Here is a 15,247-nt window from a genome sequence, read left to right on the forward strand (position 1 = left end):
GGGTCTAATTGGGGGAGGGAAAAAAAAGGAAAGGGGAAAAGAAGAGAAAAACAAAAAGGGGGGGTAGGGATAAGAATTTATCACAAAATACCATTATAAATTAATTCAAACTTAAACTACATCCTAAGATATGTGCCATTCGAGGATATAATATACCATGTACATTACATAACATAACATTCTCGTGGGGCCGGGGATCGTCAATGGGCAACTATTAGCCAAACTGGGCCCCTAAGACCCTCTCTATTATCCTTTTTCCGTGGGGGGGTGTTCCTCCTCAGGGGGCCACCCCTGTTCACAGGTGGACTAGTTCTCAAACTCTTATAGCATCACCGTATCATAAATATAATATCACCTTCCCTTTCTAAGGATTGGACCCCTATTTAGACCTATTATGGAAAGCATTATGGAGGCAGATACCTTTCTTCCTCATTACCCATATGTTTACCGGGCCCTAATTAACAAAAAGACACCTCGTCCCAACTTTCAGACTCCGCTAGAGAGGGAGTTGGTACCCAAATAATACACCCAAGGCTTCCAGCATTCCCTGACCATCTCTTCCGTGCTACTCAGCGCGGCCGTAAGCTCTTCCATTTTGTATATCTCATTTACTTTTGAGATCCAAAGACTATTCGGAGGTGGAACGGTTTGCTTCCAAAAAACTGGTACACACGCCTTGGCCGCATTGAGAAGACGGAGGGTCAAGGACTTCGTGTAGGTCTTAATTGAATTTTGAGTCAGATGTAATAAGCACAATGCTGGATTATCCTGAACTTCTACATTAGTTAAAAATTTTATTACTAATGCCACTTTTTGCCAGAAAGGCCGTAAAAGCTCACATTCCCAAAAAATGTGTATCATAGTTCCCTCAGCCAGTCCACAGCGCCAACACATCCCCCGATTGGGTCGTAGCCATTTTTTTTTTCAACACTGAGGGGACCCTGTACCATCTAACAAGAATTTTATATCCCAGTTCCTGTGTTTTACTTTCCATTGACGACCTATGAACTAAGTTCAGAATTTTATTGGTCTGTTCCTTAGACAGACTAATATTTAGCTCCTGTTCCCATTTTCGAAGGAACCACACCGGCTGAACTTCCGACTCCTCCATTAACATTTCATAGAACATTGATATCAAATGTTTAGGAGATTTACCTGATAAACATATATTTTCTAATGGGGTTTAATCCCGTGGAGTATATCCTTAATAAAATGACCTAACTGATAGGCACTTAGGTGGTCTAGTAAACCACCCGACCACTCTCTAATTTCCTCAAATGAAGGTGGACGATCCAATTGCCATATGTCAAGTAGTCGTATTTTGCCCTGTTGTGCTAAGTTTCATATTTTGGCATTAGTGCAACCTGGGGGAAATTCAGGGTTACCCAGTATGGATGTCATCGGGGACGGGAAAGGTGCAACCTTTGAATGAGCTTGGATGCACTAAAATATTATGTAGTAATATGGAGTACTGGAGAATATCCGGCAGACCTATCCCACCTCTCGCCTTTGGCAAAAATAGTGTCTGCATTCCAATCCTAGGGGATTTCTTTGCCCAAATAAATGAGCGGAATAAGCTTTTGATTGACTGAAAAAAAGCAGCTGGAACAGAGACTGGGATTGTTTGCATAATTTATAAAATCAGAGGAAGCACGTTCATTTTAAGCACACTACATCGGCCAAACCACGTTAAAGTTAGATTTTGCCAACCTCGTAAATCCGTTTTGATTTTACTCACCAATGGGGGATAATTCTTTCTATACAGATCTACAGGATCGGCCGTAATCTGCACTCCTAAGTATTGCAGTGAGACATCCTACCACTGAAATGGGAATGACATACCTAAAAGCCGTTCTTCTTGATCCGATAGAGAGATGTTTAAAGCTACGGATTTTGTTAAATTTATCTTGTAGTTTGATAAGTTACTGTACGCCTGAAGGGCATCCAAAATATTCGGTAGGGAGGTAATCAGGCTGGTGGCAAAGAACATAAGATCGTCCGCAAATGCGGCCACCTTATGCTGGTCGCCAGAAGCCCGCACCCCCATTATGTTTGGAGAACCTCGTATCTGACACAGCAAGGGTTCCAGGCTCAGCACAAATATCAAAGGAGATAATGGGCACCCTTGTCGTAATTGAAAAGTAATCAGACGTCCAATCATTTACCCGCACTGCAGCCGACGGATTAGAATAAAGAGCCAGAATATACTGTAACATTCTAGGCCCCAACCCAATATGTGACAGGGTGGCATGGATAGAACTCCATGCTACCCTGTCAAAAGCTTTTTCTGCATCCGTTGATAGCAAGACCAGTTTGCTTTTTGATGTCCGCGCCAAGTGGATAAGGTCTATTGCCCGTATCGTATTGTCCCGTGCCTCTCGTGATGGCACAAAACTCACCTGGTCAAAATGCACCAGGTGGGGGATGTGCGGCAATAAACGATTGGCTAAGATCTTAGAGAACAATTTAGTATCGGAGTTTAGTAACGATATGGGACGATAACTGCTGCATAATAAGGGATCCTTCCCTTCTTTATGAATAAGGGCAATATAGGCTCTAAGAGGGTCAGGTGGAAACCCTGAATCCTTTCTCACCGCATTGAAATGTTGTAACAAGGGTTTGATAAGATGCATTTTAAACTTCTGGTAATAGGATAGAGTAAATCCAATCTGGACCAGGAGCTTTGCGTGGTCTAGTCTGTGCAATTGCAAGGTGTAATTCATCTTCTGATATCTCCCCCTCTAAAGCATATGCCTGTTCCTCTGTCAGAGAGGGCATGCCTGATGTTTGCAGGTATTCCTCTATTTGTTCCTTTTCCTCTGAAAGAGAACCTTTTTTTCCCTTTCCACCTTTCGGGAGATTATATAGAGATTTATAGAAAGAGCAGAACTCGGCAGCAATATCTGAGGAAGTATGTAGCTCTCCGCCCCCCTTTCTTTGTATGCGAGAGATATGGGTATGTCTCCTGGGTCCCCTAAGCACCCGTGTCAACATTAACCTGGGTTTGTTCGGAAATTCATAGCAATACCGTTTGTACCACAACATTGCCCTTATTGTCCTCTGGAACAAAATGCCATTCAGCTCCTCTCTTGCATTTGTAAGAGGGGTCAAATGAGACTCCGCCAAGGACCTCTTATGTTGTTGACTCTGGGTCTCGATCTTATACAGTAGATCTTTAACTTTTTTTTTCCTGCTCTTTTTTACGTTGTGAACCTATACGTATGAGTACCCCCCGAATTACACATTTGTGTGCCTCCCATAGAACTGACGGCGTAATGGAATCGGCTGTATTTTCCAAGAAATAGGTAGCTAATGCCTCATTTATTTGTATCTCTGACTCCTGAGATTGAAGTATAGCTTCATTTAAACGCCTTGTGTAAGGTCTAGGTACCCTTCTTTCCCACTCTATCGTCACGTAAGCAGGTGCGTGGTCGGAAATAGAAAAGTCCTCTATATCAGATGCCCTTACTAAAGGGAGATCTATTTGGGCCACGAGGATACGATCGATCCGTGTGTAGGCACTGTGGACTGGCGAGTAGAATGTATAGTTTCTCTCTCCCGGATGCAAGATCCAGGAGAGAGATTTCTCGTTGCAGTTTCCGTAAAAACGTGCATAGGACATACTGGATACCTTCCTAGACGTATCAATAAGTGGCTCAGCTGCATAATTGAAGTCGCCCCTCATTACCAAGTGTCCCTCTCTAAACTCGAGAACTATCGGGAGCAACTTCTGCAGAAACCCAAGATGCTCAGAATTAGGAAAGTACACATTTAAAAATGTAAGCACTGTTTGCCCTATTGAAATGAAAAAATTGCTTAGGATAATTTTGTAGTTGTTGATGCTGGCTGCAGCCCACCTGTACACTATATTCCTAGAAATATAGTAAGATTGAAAATGCAAGAAAAGGTTGATGGCGCTGCCAGTGTATACCTGCTAATCCGTGTATTTTATAATGATGCTAAATAGATGTTGAATATAAAATTAATAAAGTGTCATGTGCTTCATAATTTGTGAAAAATCTATGGTAAGTGCAAAAAATGATAGGTGATCCAGCTCTGTGAAAAGTGCACAATGGTGCTGGTACCAACTACAAATATAAATAGATGAATAAAATTCCTAAGTGAGTAAAACCATAAAAATGAGTGAAAATAGGGGTCTCTTGAATGAATGCTATATGAGTGGACTCCCTTTTCAGATCACCCAACAGTCTCCATCGTTTCTGTGGTGTAGAAAGGCCTCTGACATTTAAAGTTGTGATTTTACACCCGGCCATCATGCGTCCCACCACACCTGTTCCGGGTCCCATTTTTGACAATCCCCGGCCCACACTGATCAGGACAAGTTTGAGTTAACGCTCAACAATAATCCACCAACAGCACACACCAAACAAAAAAAAAACCCCGGAGGGGAGACACCTATAACACAACTATATTACACTAATAAATGGTTAAATATTAACCCAGCGCAACCAGGCGCTAACTATTGTGGGGAAAGGTGGATTCATGGATACCTAGAGGTTAGAAAGAGAAAAAATAAAAAAGAATATCCGAGGATCAAAAAGACCCCCGATTTATCCACATGTACCTGTATCTATGGATAATATCAAAAAATAGAAAAATAAGAGAAAAAAAAAGAAAAAAAATATCCAAAGTTAAGGAGACCCATTCCAGTGGGCGCCAGCCTCCCTTATTTTACAAAAACAAAAACAATCCGATCTACTTGACAGGGTGTTTTTTTCCTCAAATGATCCCCCACACACCGCCCCCGATCCCTTTGACCCAGGAAACCCCAACCATCCACCCCCCCCTCCCTTCTCATCTTCATTTTATAGTTATATTATGAGGAAGATCGTCTTAATTATGACCCTCCATCTTGGATAAGCAAGGTAGGGGGATTAACATTTTCTGTCGCATTCTTTTCCTTTTGTTTTCTCCGACGATTCGGATGTCTGCTCCTGCCTGCTCTCCATGTGTTTTGCCCTTCCAAAATAACAAGCCAGTCTTTCACTTCAATAGGAGGGGACTCAAGAAAAGCAAAAAGGTCCGGCAATTGGTCAGGCCATTTCAAAATGAAAGTACTTGCATTCTTTGATACAATCAAATGAAATGGGTGGCCCCAATGATACGTGGCCCCCTTGTTCCGTATGACCTCCAACAAGAATTTCAGTGATGCCCTCATTCGAAGTGTTATCCGGGAGAGGTCTGGCAGCAATTTGATGTTTGTGCCTTCATATTCCAATGGGTTCTGGGCCCAAGCCTGCCTCATTATCACCTCTTTGACTGAATAGAAATGGATCCTAATTATAACATCTGATACCAGATCCTTATCCGCCCTCTATGGGGTTTTCACCCTGTGGACTCTGTCAATTTCAATATTGTCCTCAGGGGGGCTTCCCAGTAGGTTATTTTGGATCCCCATCACTACAGGCTTTAACTCATGCCCCCCAATTCCTTCTGGCAGCCCTCGCAGCCGAATGTTGTTTCTACGGCTGCGATTTTCTATATCCTCTTGCTGCAACAGAATCAAGGTAAATTGCTTGTAAAAAGCTTCCTGTGTATTTTCTAGGGCCAGAATTCTGGATTCACACTTGGCTTGCACCTCGTCCACTGCACTGACCCTGGCATCTGTTTCATCTATTTTCATTTTTATAGAATTAATTTCAATTTTCAAGTCACTTACGATTGTGGTGGCCATTTCATGAATATCCTGCTTAGTAGGAATTAAGGAACAGAAGTCCCTCCATTCAGTTGTCTGCGGTGGCTGGGGCTGGTGCATTTGTATCTGTGGCCCATGTATTGGTTCCTCTGCTCGTTCCTGGGGGGGTTAGATAGCGGGGGGCTCCTTAATATCACTTCATCTGCTACCTCCAGGGCCAGGATCGCTTTGGCTGTCTGTTTTTTTGGGGTCGCTGAACCTGCAGCTGCCGGACGTGTTTGCGCCATCTTGGATCCCGCTCTGCCTTGCAGGGCTGCGGGACGCCTGAGAAAATAAGATGAAATGTCCAGTCGTCTGCTCGGCGGTTGCGGCGCTTCCAGAGGTTCGGCATTGGACATGTATGCCGGCGAGGTGCAGGTCTGGAGCGGCGTGTGGGGGTGCTGGCTGCGGAGGCTGGATCACACCACTAGCTCAGGGAGCTCCTCTGCCTCGTGTCCTCACGGCTCCATTACTCTTGGCCACTCCCCCCATAGGTTGCTTGTTAACCTCAGTCAGCTCCTGCCCTCCATCCAGAATTATCCTGCCTCCTGCTGTCAGCTTTCTGAGGATTACAGAGCGATGGCTAGGGAAATAAAAGGTTCCTAAAGGGCACTTTTAATAGGAGAGTGACACTGACACTGTCCGCCATTTAGGCTCCATTCACACCTGAGTGTATCGTGTTAGGTGGTTTTTTTTTTTCCTAGCTTTTTTCAGGCGTTTTTTTGCAGGTGTTTGGAGGCAGGCATTGGCATTTGACCAAAAACGCTTGTAATCTGCCAACCAAGAAGCTCATGTACTTTTTTGAGGTTCAAGTGTTATGCTTCAGGCAACAATACGCTCATATGTGAACAGGGAGGGACCATTGAAATGAATGGGATTTTGATTTGTTGGGTGTTTTGGAACTTCAGATATGAGCGTTTTACGAGCTGAAAAACTCTCAGGGCCTTAACCACTTTAGGACCGGAAGATTTTCCTGCTTTACGTCCAGGCCACTTTTTGTGATTCTTCACTGTGCGACTTTAACTGACAATTGCACGGTCATGCAATAGGCGGATTTTTATTGGTTTGCGCAAACGTTATCGCAGCTACTAACTACGGGAAATTTATGTCATTTTTATTGTTTTTTTTTAACTAGTAATGGCGGCGATCTGCGATTTTTTTTTTGCGGGATTGCGGTGGACAGATCGGACCCCTAACTGACATTTTTGACACTTTTGGGGGTACCAGTGACATTACTGCAGTAATTAGTGCTATAAATATGCACCTACTGTAAAAATGACACTGGCAGGGAAAGGGTTAACTTTTATTGGTGATCAAGGGGTTAATGTATGCCTGGTGCTTACTGACGTGTGTGGGGGGAGGTGACTGAGTGACACAGGGACAGATCGCAGGTTCAGCTATGCTGAATCCTGTAATCTGTCCCTGCCTGTCACTTAGGAGATCCGCCCGCTTTGTTTACACAAGCGGGCGGATCTCCTCACTCGGTCCCCTATGATCGGGGAAGAGCGTCGGTGATCACTGCCTCTCCTCCCCTGGCCCGACTCCCGCTGTGTCTGTGTAGGTCTACGTCGCTGGACGATAACGAGCCACTTTGCCGCAGTACGCTCCATGTGAGCGGTCGGCAAGTGGTTAATGATGCCTGCTTTAGATTTACCAAAACTATGGAATAGGAGGACCCACAGGAACCTTCTTTTCAATTAAAATCACATCAGGCAGGCTCTTACACTACATAGCTGATGGTAGATCCAAAGGAGATTGTACAGAAAGTTGGTGGAAATAAAACAGGTGGGGTAGTAATGAGGGAGGTGTGGTCCAGAGTGGTGAACACATGCCCTGTTCTATGGTGCAGCAAGCCAGTGCATTCTATTATATAATATACAGAAAGTGATGCAAGCAGAAAACCTTTTTTTTTTTTAAAAGCGGGTGAAACGTCAAAGCTGTTATAGATGAGATAAATATATTGGGATGGCTTGGCCAGAAATAACATTAGAAAATGCATCTATTTATTATAAAAAGTGAAATTCTGCACGAAAAGGTGAACTTAGCCTTTAACTCTAAACTGGTAACCTGTAAAGGATTTTAAATTGTCATCTATGGATAATTTAATGTACCATAGTTTGTCACCATCCTGCAGGCATCCACAATTTTAAAGCAGGACATGTTAGATATCTATTCACTCGAAGTAACATCTTATTGTATCAGAGCGTCCCAGAGAGAGACAGGAAAAGTCCTGTTCGGGGTTTATACATCACCCAGGCATCTCTCCTATACCTTTAGGGATCTCTGATCCATGATCCAGTTCGGATCTTGGTCCTCTTCCCCAGGCCAATTTAATCTCACCTGAGACAGACAGCCAGTGCTCTCAGCCTGGGAAATTAGACAACGTTTGTCTTGGAGAGCAGAAGATTGGTAACACTGTCAGTGTGTGTCTTTGGAAGCTGACAAGCTGTAGGCTTGCTCAGCTTGTTAGTGAGGGCTTGCTTTGTATATAGTAAGTGCCGGGACACGGCTAGGCTTTTGTTTTGCTATTATTTCTTCTGGTTGTTTTTCCTTAAAGCACTGTACAGCACCTGTATATAGACTTGTGTATAGCACCAATAAACACTGCACTGTTTGTCACTACCACATTGGACTTGGTATCTGTGCCTGAAGGACTGCTTATCCCAGGGAGCTTTGCACCTGCTACCTGTTCCCCAGCTTATATATATATATATATATATATATATATATATATATATATATATATATATATATATATATATAGTATTGTTTGTGTGCACTAAAATTCATTAACGTGTATTCTAAAAATTTGCATTTTAAAAATTGCTGCACTAATATGTGACGTAAAATAAATTGCAACAACCAACATTTTATTCTGCCTCAGCTTAAAAAATTATATATAATGCTTGGGGGGTTTGAATCAATTTTTCTAGCAAAAATAAAATTGCTGATTTCCCAAATCATCTTCCAGGATAGCTACTTGACATGATTGGCTCTGCCTTCAACAGGAAACACAAACCAGGAAGAGATTAAAAAGTTCATTCCTCCCCCTCATCCTCAGTTGTTTTGTGTTTGTGACCATCCAGGAGTACACTCATGTCATGTCTGTTTTTTTTTTTTTTTTTTCCCCCTGGCGCTGATAATTGTGGTTGTTGGGCCCCCCCTCAGCTGTCTAGGTCCTAATGTGCCTGTGTTCCTGGTCAAGTTGCTTACCTGAGGGTTTCTCCCTGACGACATGATGCAGGCAACCCAGCAGCCCGTTGATTTTTTTTTTTTCCCTTTATCCTGTTGGATGCCGTAGTGGTGTTGGTGGTCATGGTCTTTCTCCCCCTGTATTTTTCAGCCAATAATAGTGCCTTTTGGCAGGTCCCCTCTGTATGGTAGGCTGAGGAGGACCAAGATGATCAAGATGAGGCTCCGTTCTGGAACTAGATGATGACACTTCCCAATGTGCAGTATGTGCTCTTCCTCCCAGCCACTTAAAAAAATACAGGCACCCACAATCCGAGGTCGTTCTATTCCAGGCTCTGCTTGCTGAGAGTTGCTAACATCAGGGCAGTATTGGGCCACTAAATACTACAGGCTGCAGGAGTGGAGATCATACTGCTGTGGGTCCTAGGGTGTGTGCAGGGCCCAGATAGCAAATCGCCTAATAAATCACTTCTCCGTGGAGCAAGTTTGGGAGCTAACAGGGAGCAATCAAGCCTCCTGGGCAGGCTAGATTGGGGTTCATCTCTACTTTCAGAGCCGCACTAAATAAGGTATGCCTATACCCACTGATTGGGGTCCAACTCTACTTTCAATGCTGTACCTTCTACGGTAAACCCATACCAAGTACCTTTGTAATTATAGCTTTAGGTTACTGGGTTCTTAGCAATGGTTTTCTACTCCTATTTATAAGGTAGTCTACTCTAGCCCATTAAGACTGTTGAGGTTATAAAATGAGGCTCTCTAATTCATATAGCAAGCGTAGTATGAGAAATGTATCCTGCTTAAAACCGGATTAAATCCGCTGCTTTCATAAGAATTTTTATCACATCCATGTGTGGAGGAACTGAGGTGCTTGCAGAGATGTATAGTAACTAAGTAGAACTACTTCACTACTGTACTTAAGTACTGAAAGGCGGTATCTGTACTTTCCTAGAGTAGAATTTTTTTTCTTCCACTTTTACTTCACTACATTTTTTTTTCGATGATTTCAATACTTCTACTCCAATATTTTTTTTTTTTGTGCTGCATAGTTACTCGTTGAACAGACAAGGACTCACTGCTCAAGGTGGTGTAATTGCCTGATGACTCACACAGGTGCATGCCCCGGCTCGCCTCCGTGAAAACTTGATAAAGGAAAAGGAATTGGCAGCACTCCGGGTTGAGTCAAAATCCAGATTTATTGACTGGACATCCAAATAAACCTTGTCACGATTGTCATTATTTGGATGTCCAGTCAATAGTTACTCGTTACTATTATAAAAATTACCACTGCCAGAACAGTAGATGGCAGGTTTCATGAAGTTCAAAAAAATGTGTATAATGTCATATGTAAATCAGCGCATACGAAAATAAATGCTAATGTATGTATAAATAAAATGGTCTACATATCTGCTGTTAAGGGGGAAAGAGAACCTCCCCCAACCAAGGAGTGTCACAAGCGTACATAGACCTTTTTTCTGGTAAGAGGCTGATTTTGCTTTTTTCACTGGAAGTTGAGAGCACAGGTTTTGCAGTTTTGTTTCACTGGAAGAGTCTATTTGGATATTATTTTGCACTTCCCTTCATCCGCTGGGTAAGGAGGAAATCCACAAGGTGGTGGGAGTCTGCACCTATTATTTGGAATAGCACCTGTTTGATTCCTGCACCTTTGAAAATATATTCATCTTGTTTTGTCACATATATAGGTATTATGGCATTATATTTATGGACTTTTTATTGACTTTGATTTCATAGACTCTTCCTTTATTTCATTATTGGAATATATTGTTGTATATCACATTGGTTTATATATGATTTTGCGCACCAATAAGTTGTGGAGAAAAAAAAAACATGCAGGGAAGAGAAGGAGGGATGCTTTAAAGGGGGAAGGGAGAAAGCCAGTGTAGGTAAAGCAATATGTTAATTAGGGGTGGGGCATTTACTTTGTGGGTGTGGCTGATCTTAAAAAAAATAATGTTGTAGCATACTAAGCATGCCGTGGTGAAAAATGGGTGTGGTTTAAAGGACGCAAAGTATTGGGTGTAGTTTAACCACTTAAGCGCCGGAGGATTTTCCTGCTCAAAGACCAGGGCCTATTTTGCGATTCGGCACTGCGTGACTTTAACGGACAATTGCGCGGTCGTGCGACGCTGTACCCAAATGAAATTGACATCCTTTTTTTCCCACAAACAGAGCTTTCTTTTGGTGGTATTTGATCACCTGTGCGATTTTTTTTTTTTTTTTTTTTTTTTTTTTTTTTTAATATGAAATTCCCCCCAAAAAATGTAGAAATCAAAATTTTTTAACATTTTAGGCCAATTTGTTTTCTGCTACATATTTTTGGTAAAAAAAAAATTGCAATAAGCATATTTTGATTGGTTTGTGCAAAAGTAATTGCGTTTACTAACTAAGGGATAGATTTATGTCATTTTTATTGTTTTTTTTTTTTTTTGTTTTTTTTTACTAATAATGGTGGCGATCTGTGATTATTTTTTTTTTTTTTTTTTTCGGGATTGCGGCAGACAGATCGGACCCCTGACTAACATTTTTGACACTTTTGGGGTTACCAGTAATATTACTACAGTAATCAGTGCTATACATATGCACTGTTACTGTAAAAATGACACTGGCAGGGAAGGGGTTAACTTTATTAGTGATCAAGGGGTTAAGTATGTCCCTAGGGGCGTGATTATAACTGTAAAGGGGTGTGGCTTGTGATGTAACCACAGAGACATACGATCCTACATAGCAGGATCGTATAGTCTCTGCAGTTACACCAGGGAGAATGACAGGCGGCTTTGATTACATCAGCCGCCTGCCTTTCTCCCTCTCCAGCGGGAGATCGCGAGTGACCGGCGGACATCGGAGCCGGCGGTCACTCGCGCGGGGATGCCCGTGAACGAGGGCGGGAGCGCGCTCGCCCCCTGCAAGCTCCTGGGCGAGCGACGTAGTACTATGTCGCTTTTCCCAGGAAGGGCTGACTGCCGCATTAAATATACTGTGGGCGGTCGGCCAGCGGTTAAAGGGGGGGTGTAGCGAAATAGTCTGTTTACATTCGCCTGTCCATAAGGATGCATTGACCTTCCCATCAAGATCCCCCCTGAAAAACTTACAGGCAGACCTGATCGGACCCGTCGTGTGAAGGGTCCTTAATGATAGTGTCAGCAAGGAGTGACTGTACGAAATTGGGTTTAAAACTGCACTGCCCAGTTTCTCACAGTCAGAACAGTGCTAAATGAAAAACAGAAATACAATGTTTGTCAACTAACAGCATTTCTTTACTTCTATCTAAAAGTCTAAAAGATAGAAGTAAAAGAGTGCTGTTAGCTGACATGTAGCACTGTCCTGACTATGAGAAATTGGGCAGTGCAGTTTTAAATCCAATTTCTCACAGTCCAGTGACTGCTGGTTAAAATTAAAATAAAAAAAACCTTAACATCGGAGCCCCAACTTACAGAAAGAGCCCTTCCGGTGCTGGAACTGTGGATGGGGGGGGGGAGAGAAGGAGTGGAGGAAAGCATGGACCAGGTGAGGCTGGACCAGGATGGCGGGGAGGAGTAAAAGGAGCAGAATAGAAGATCTGGACAGGAGGGGAGGTATTAGTGGGGAAGAAAGGAGCAGCAGGAGTGCAGAGATCACTGCCCTGTCAGATCAGACCCAGCATGACAGGAAGTGGAGGTTTGCACGGTGGCGCCCTGTGCACAGTCATCCTGCAAATAATTCAGCACTCTGGCACCACATTCACTTACTGTATCTCTGTGTTACTCTCATATATAGCCTCACACAGCAGAAGGCAGAGGCAAGGTTTTTTCCGGGTGCCCCAAACAATTGGAAAGGGAATAATCAGAGAAAATGACCTTTCCCCAGTTCTCAGCAGTCCATTCCCTGTACCTTTTGCAGAATATCAGTCTGTCCCTGATGTTTTTCCTTGAGCAAAATGGCTTCTTTGCTCCACTTTTTGACACCAGGCCATCCTCCAAAAGACTTTGCAGTTAAAGTGGTTGTTACCTTTAAAATGTAATTCACTGCTAGACCCTCTATTTTACCAAGGCATAACTCAGTGTAAGTGTTTTTTTTTTAAAAAACTAAGCCTATAAATACTTTCTTTCAGATATATTAAGGCCGGACATGTGACTTCCGGCCGCTCTTCTACTCCATCCAGGGTTACAGTGGGAGGGGCTGATATCTCCCTCTGACCTCACCTGGGGAGTTCACGTGACCACCGTGCTGGCCACTCAGCCCCTTCCACTGTAGCCCTGCATCAGAGTAGGAGAGGAGAGCTGGTAGTCACGTGACCGGCCTAAATATATCTAAAAATGGTTTTTAGAGGCTTTGTTAAAAAAAAAAAAAAAAAAAAATACACTGTGTGTTATGCCTGAATAAAATAGAGGAGCTGGCAGTGACAGTTTTTAATCTTTTCTTTACTACTCATAGTGGGGAGGAGAGCTGCAGGTAAACTGACCACGGTATCAGGGCTCAGCAGCCATGATAATTGTGGTCAGTACACAGAACAGGATCAACCAGGTTTTTTACAGCTTACAGAGGGACGGGTTGGACAGCACAAGCACTGTGCTGTTTAACCTGCTATGAGGGAACAGGGTCTTTTTTAAAATTAGGGTTACAAACACTTTAATTGCAATTCACCCAATCACTGTTCATACCATTCTGAAGTATATGCAAGTTGCCATCATAAAAACGGAGGGAGTAGGCTTTGTGAAAAATAATACAGTATTTGTGTTTTGGCCACAGCTTTAAAGCGGAGTTCCGGGCACAGAAGTCATTTTTCAATAAACATACGCCCGGGACAGTCAGGGCTAGTACATTCCACAATGGCTAGCCTCTGATCTGTCCCGGGTCGCACTTACCTTTTTAGAAGAAATACTTACTTATAAAATTTCTTCCACAGCGTTTCCATCTCTCTTGTGGGCAGCTGAAGCCAGCGCGGTCCTCTTCTGTGTCTTCTTCCGCGTCTTCTTGTCCCAGAATGCGCCTGCACCGGCCCCTCTCATCACTTCCGGTGCGGCGCCGCATTCCTCCACAGCTTCTGGGCATGCCCAGAAGCTGTTTAGCAGGGGAATGCGGCGTCGCCTGGAAGTGACGAGCGGGGCCGGTGCCGTCGCATTGATTCCTGGGAGCGATGACGTTCAGCTCCCAGGAATCATCGCGAGACAGGAAGTGACAGCGGAGCCGCGGCGCTGAGGGAGGAAGTACTCTGAGGTGAGTATTTACGATCTTCAATTACAAGGTGAGTAAACTAAAAAAAAAAACCTAACTATCCAATTCCTTTTCAGGTGATGTCTAACTAGCGGAGGGGCACAAAAAAAAATCGATTTTGTGCCCGGAACTCCGCTTTAAGTTCTGCATTATCCGGGCTCTCTGGTCGCTGGGTGTCGCTGTGCTGAGCGAATACACAGAGGTGGCAATGCTACAAAACGAATAGTTCTGCAAGTACTGGCCGCTGGGTGCCGCTGTGCAGAGAGCATATACTGAGGTAATGATGTTGGCTCTGCAGTACGGTCCTGCGGCCAGAGGGTGCCGCTATGCGCAGATAATGCACAGAGATAGATATGATGTATCGACCTGCAGGGCGGTCCTCTGGCCACTGGGGGCCGCTTTGATCGACGTGCTTAGCTGCCTCCCCGTCTCCATGATGCCGCATTGTCAGACCAAACTCTGGAGCTCTATGATACTCGTTCCCCGCAGCATCCCGGAGCCGCAGCTGAGGTAGGTAAGCCGGTGTAGACATTATATATACGGCCCCCTTTATACTCATTCCTTTCCTAGGACACCGCTTCTGACACCAATGGTCTTGCTGACCTCTGAGGCCACAGACGGCGGCAGGGTGAAGGTTTGTCCCCGGATATCATAGTGCAGTGATAGTAACCATAGCAATACATGTCCTTCCAAATCTGCTCAGGGTGGAGATAATAATAATGTCCTTAGTGAAGAATGTGTAACTAAATCCAGAAATGTTTCCTGGAGTGTTAGGTAGATCGAGGAATGACAACTTACCTGTTTTGTTTTATTGCTGTCCTATTTGGGGTTTTCCCTTCACTTCCTGTCCCAAGGACCCAACAGGAAATTAGAGGAAATCTCCCCTCAGTTGTCACTGGAACAGGTGTGGTGTCCCCATTGGAAGATTTCCTGTTCTTGTGACAACTTAAAAATGAAGGATTTCCCATGAGTTTCTGTGCTGCTGGAAAGTGTCACCAAGAGGGAGTAGAGGGCGAATCTTCCCACCAGGGCCACAGTCAGTAAAAACAACCTGACAAGCAGTGCCATCTTAAGAGCATTAAAGGGCCCCGGGCAATGCAGTACACTGGGGCTCTGCCTACACAATCAGCCATGAGAATAATAATGCAA

General features: G+C 43.8%; 2 protein-coding genes across 3 annotated transcripts in view; both read left to right on the plus strand.

Annotated features, from left to right (window-relative positions):
* The window catches only part of SEC16A (SEC16 homolog A, endoplasmic reticulum export factor), a 440,683-nt gene that overhangs the window by 122,007 nt on the left and 303,429 nt on the right, over nucleotides 1–15,247 (plus strand). The gene's annotated exons all lie outside the window — the stretch shown is intronic.
* INPP5E (inositol polyphosphate-5-phosphatase E) overlaps nucleotides 14,462–15,247 on the plus strand; it is a 48,829-nt gene continuing 48,043 nt past the window's right edge. The window contains exon 1 of one of the 2 annotated variants that reach the window (XM_082262653.1): nucleotides 14,462–14,608. The gene's annotated coding sequence lies outside the window, so the exon portion shown is untranslated. Of the gene's footprint in view, nucleotides 14,613–15,247 lie in introns of both variants that reach the window. The other variant, XM_082262654.1, reaches the window with a different exon arrangement.

Source organism: Pelophylax lessonae, assembly GCF_965119305.1.
Source record: "Pelophylax lessonae genome assembly, chromosome: 7".
Taxonomy (NCBI): Eukaryota; Metazoa; Chordata; class Amphibia; order Anura; family Ranidae; genus Pelophylax; species Pelophylax lessonae.